The sequence below is a fragment of the Penaeus vannamei genome, chromosome 12, assembly GCF_042767895.1.
Source record: "Penaeus vannamei isolate JL-2024 chromosome 12, ASM4276789v1, whole genome shotgun sequence".
Taxonomy (NCBI): domain Eukaryota; kingdom Metazoa; phylum Arthropoda; class Malacostraca; order Decapoda; family Penaeidae; genus Penaeus; species Penaeus vannamei.
In genome coordinates this window covers 15,577,095-15,582,094 of record NC_091560.1, presented here as the reverse complement: position 1 = coordinate 15,582,094, position 5,000 = coordinate 15,577,095, and the positions used below count along the sequence as shown (strand labels likewise).

The 5,000-nt window shown below is 37.9% G+C and overlaps 1 long non-coding RNA gene across 1 annotated transcript in view; it reads right to left on the bottom strand.

The window, feature by feature from the left end:
- Nucleotides 1-4,282: 4,282 nt before the first annotated feature.
- Nucleotides 4,283-5,000, bottom strand: part of LOC138863622 (uncharacterized) — a 9,527-nt gene continuing 8,809 nt past the window's right edge. The window contains exons 2-3 of the long non-coding RNA XR_011398955.1: nucleotides 4,881-5,000; nucleotides 4,283-4,640 (exon numbers count right to left, since the gene is read on the bottom strand). The exon at nucleotides 4,881-5,000 is cut by the window's right edge and continues 218 nt beyond it. This is a non-coding gene — a long non-coding RNA (uncharacterized lncRNA). The remainder of the gene's footprint in view (nucleotides 4,641-4,880) is intronic.

Below are 5,000 nucleotides of genomic sequence, written 5' to 3'. Positions count from 1 at the left end.
ATCACTACTAGTAGTAATAATGTTGCTATTTTTTAGATTATCTTTATTATTTTTACTACAATTATTGTGATTATCATCATCCATCATGTATAATTAATATCATCTATATCAAAAGCACGAAGCGTGATTTATTCGAAGAATCACTTAGGCCCGTACTTTTAAAACCTTCGCCAGTGCTGGCGTTCACCTGGCGAAGCTTCGCCAGGCGAACCTCTGAGTGAGGGAGGCCTTACTTTTAAACCCAACGTTCGCCAGGGCGGGCGAAGGGGTCGCCAGGCGCTAACATCTTGCATTCCCGCTAAATCTAGCGCAAATTTGTTTACATCTGCAGTGCACATAACATAACCTAAACTTAATTATTAACCTCGAGGGAAGACGAAAATGTTGTTTCCGCAATAGTCTCACTTTATACTATAACAAAGGAGTTAAAATTTAACTTTATGCTATAACAAAGAAGTTGAAAATATCTTTATACTATAACAAAATTAACTTTATGCTATACTACACTTTATACTATAACAAGGTTAACTTTATGGCCCGTACTTTTAAAACTTTTTGCTTTTTCTCGCGTTTTTTTTTTTTCATTCGCCGAAGCGCTAGATTTATCAGGAATCCAAGATGTTAGCGCCTGGCGATCCCTTTCGTTCGCCAGGCCTGGCGAATACCTGCCTTAGTTTAAAAGTAAGGCCTCCCTCACTCAGATGTTCGCCTGGCGAAGCGTCGCCAGGCGAATGCCAGCATTGGCGAAAGGTTTTAAAAGTACTTTACACTATACTATATCAACCTTATACTTTTATACAAATAATAACTTTATACTTTAACAAGTTTAAAAATTACTATTTTACTATTCCTAACTGATGTAAGATATTGAACTGTAGGCCTACAAGGGTATCATAAAAGACGCCTCATTATAGGGCGGTGGAGCACTACAGCTATGTTTCTATAGCCAAAAGTAAACATGCCGCCATAAAAAACACCTGGTAATATTTGTGAAAAGAACATTATCCTTACAACCAAAATAACAACAACCTAAACCTAAATAAGTCATCTCGGGGGTGGGGGGTAGGAATACAGCTGATGTCTTGAGCTCTCGACTGGAACATCGAAGGTCTTGAAAAAAATACGTATATACGTTATTTCATAATAAATTATGCTTTTAAGATATTTCAGAATTTCAATGTGATTCCTACATCCTATCATACACAAATATGTTCCTAATTTATAACTTGAAAGCAAGAAAATGGTATTCAAACAGCTCTCGCGCCTTTGCTTCGCCAGGCTGTTCCAATATGATCCTTCGCCAGCCCTGGCGAACGTTCGCCAGGCATGATTTTAAAAGTACGAAATTCCGGATCGCCCGGCGAAATCTTTCGCCAGCCCTGGCGAAAGGTTTTAAAAGTACGGGCCTTAGTCCCCAACAAAATGTACACAAGTTCAAATGTATTGCTCTGGCTATGACTCTGAATGTGTGTATTGGTCTATCTGCAGAAACAAATGTAGTATATTCTCGTATATTCTTGTTTCTTATTTTTAAAAAAGTAATAATCAACAGTCTCTTACGAATGTATTGATAAATATGTCACGGTAAGAAGTTCAGACGATTACATATCACCAGTTTATTAACTCTGCTTATGATGTCAAATTGTATTACGTTTCATTGACTCTTGAGGCCAAAAATAAACATTATACCTTTCTGTAAAATCTTTATTTTCGCATATGATTCATTGTAAAATATCATTTAGATACTCCGTAATGGCCAAAGAAGTTACAAAAGCAAATATGATAAATATTTCGCATTTTACCTATTCAGCGATGGGTCGCGCAAGCTTGACGAGCTGAAAGGACAGGTTGGCATGCCTGTGTAGGCAGAGCTCACTGGCGGAGCTCACTTTGTGATAAGAGATCTTTATATCAATTTGAAACTTTCTGACTTCAGCACAAATGTTTTTAAACATTTTCTTTATTTCTGGGGAAAGAAATAAGAAACAAATTGAGAGCCCGTTGTATTAAAAGGGGAAAATTTTCGAATGGAAATTAGAAATTTCTGAAAAATTGAATGCTTGTAGAAGAAAAGAGCGCTCCGCTTTATTTAGAAGGGCAAGGAAAGGAAAAAGAGCGTGGAGCCCTTACAACGTTGTCTCTTCAGCGCAATGTTGAGACTACATTGCACACCCTACCGTTTTTAGTCTGTGTCTGCCGCTGGCAGATCTTAGACTTCAAAGTACTTGAAATTCGGTAGCAAAAATGTCAAAGAATTGCATGAAATTGCAGATAAGGATGCTACAGATAAAGCCTATGATAATAACACTGATTATTAACAATAATAATATATTTGTAATCATAACAAAAATCATCAACTGCTATGGAATGACATTAATAGTTCCAACAGAGCTAGGATAACAAAAACAGTCACTAGATTCATCACTATGCTGGATATTCATGGAATTATAGGCGTTTAATCTCGTTGTACTGGAAGCTCCGCCCCCTTCTAGCCTTGAATCTCATGGCTGGCAGGGATGTTTCACGACAGATAATTGATGATGGTGTTGACTTAGTATACGTATATATTCTTGAGTTTACAGATTTCCTAACAAGGAACTATAGACATTTTAAAATCATTTATGTTTTAGCTTCGCTCATCTGGACAGCAAACGTATCATATAACTCATGTAAAAAGGGGCAGATTTATATGGTGTTTACCTAGTGCGTCCATGTGCTCATGATTACTGCATAACTCATATCAAGATATACATAATTATCTTAACTATCATGTTTGCATAATTGAGTATGACAGTGTAAGCTTATACATCATTTAAATCATGATTAGAATCGATCTCTAAAAAGTAATATTTTAAACAATCAAGTGATGAGGTCGACAGAGCAAGGAAAAAGTAGAGTACACGTTGTTCAGTGCATGTTTCTGCTCATTTCGATAACTTATCACCATTTAATTTGTAATTTAAGATGTTAATGACTAACAACCTGTGTCGATCGCTTCTCCATAATTTAATACTAGTAAAATCGTGTAAAATAGTTCAACAATTAAAAATTGAATTAAATTTGTCAACCTGAACACAGTTCTTAAGAATAGGGCCGGAGGCAAACCTTTGGCACAACGCAGTAACACTGGCATCGTTGCTGTAACGAGGAAAGTTTGAAAATGTTATATGTGAAGACCACCAATACCTAATCTTACACGAATTTTTTGTCGACGGAAATAACAGCTTATTTTTATTTACATACGTACTAACATGCCATATAGTCGGATTTGCCTTTTTTTCTTCTTTTGTAACAACGGTAGCAAGGCAGCTGGGCATATAGTATATGTGGAGAAGATAAAGTTCATACGGTTGCGAATTTCATTTAGAAAATCAGTTTGACTGTAGCATTCTTTTGGCTATATTTTTCGGTGACCATGATAATCTTCCATCTTAGAAACCTTATCTTATTCAAGGAATGATTCCATAATTACAATGAGTGATGAATAAAACCGATATAAATATTATTCGTGTATCCATATTTTTATCCTTGTCCGCGTTTTAGTGTTCCATTATATTTTTTCACAGCCTCATTCAAGATTACGAATTTACAAATGCAACTGTTGGACTGAAGACATTAAAGTATCTTCTAATTATGCTGTAGTATCAGTATGAACAGTGATGGATATCTTTAGACAGAATTGAGAGAGAGAGAGAGAGAGTAAGTGAGGGAGTTAGTGAAAGAAAGAGAGAGTGAGGGAGTGAGTGAAAAAATAAAGAGAAAGAGAAAAATAAAATGAAAGAGATAGATAGACAGAAGATAGACTGATAAAGAGAGAGAAAGTAAGATAGAGGGGGGCCATGGAGGGGAGGAGAGTGGGAGGTTGAACCTGAGAGAAACGGAGGGAGAAAGAGAGAGAGAGAGAGAGAGAGAGAGAGAGAGAGAGAGAGAGAGAGACAGAGAGAGAGAGAGAGAGAGAGAGAGAGAGAGAGAGAGAGAGAGAGAGAAAGAGGGAGAGAGAGAGAGAGAGAGAGAGAGAGAGAGAGAGAGAGAGAGAGAGAGAGAGAGAGAGAGAGAGAGAGAGAGAGAGAGAGACAGACAGAGAGTGCAATAAAGAGGAAAAAATAACAGAAAGGAAAAATTAAAAGATATAAAGATAGATACGTTGATAGAGAGAGAATGAGTGAAAGAAAGAAAGAGAGAGAGAGTGAGTTTGTGAAAGAAGAAAGAAAGAAAGTGAGGGAATGAGGGAATAAGTGAGCAAAAAAAAAAAAAAAAAAAAAAAAAAAAAAAAAAAGAGTATAATGGTCTCTAACGCAGTTATAAAGAATCCCACTATACTGAATGACAAGGTCAGAGAAACACACACCTTGTTTCTCCACTTTATTAACGGTGTTAGTTGGTAGCTTGGCAGGTAACTTGTCGGTCAGCTTCCACAGGTTGTCGGCATGGTCGGGGCGAGCTAGGGCGTTTGTTCTGACCCCGAGGGTGGTGAGCGAAGTAGTGAGAGCAGGTCAAGATGAGTCGCTCTTAGGTCAGGTATGTCTTCTGACCTCTGGCGAGTCGTACGGCGCATGGTCATTATTAGTAACTCCCATATCGCTCTGCCACCTACCCCGCCTCGAGGCGCTGGAAAAGCTCCTCCTCGAAGTCGACCTGACCTGACATAAATTTATCCTTTTTCTTATAGTAATACATGAGCTACTGGAGGAACCGTCGGTGCTAGCATTCGTTAAATTTTAGGGATGGGAGATGTGGGACTCTTGGCACTGGCGGTCTCAGTGGTGGGGGTGGAGGAGCAGCTATAAACAGGGGCAACGAAACATATGGATGTGGTGGCACATGATTATCATCATTATTGTCAATAATAAAGTAATTATCATGAAAATCATCATAATTACCTGAATTAATGTTAAAATCACCATAAACACCCTTTAAAAGCGAAAAAGGGGTTTCTTCGACGTTTCTCTCAAAAGGCTGTAATACGCTAGTACTGCTTCCCCTGCTGCGACACGGATCGG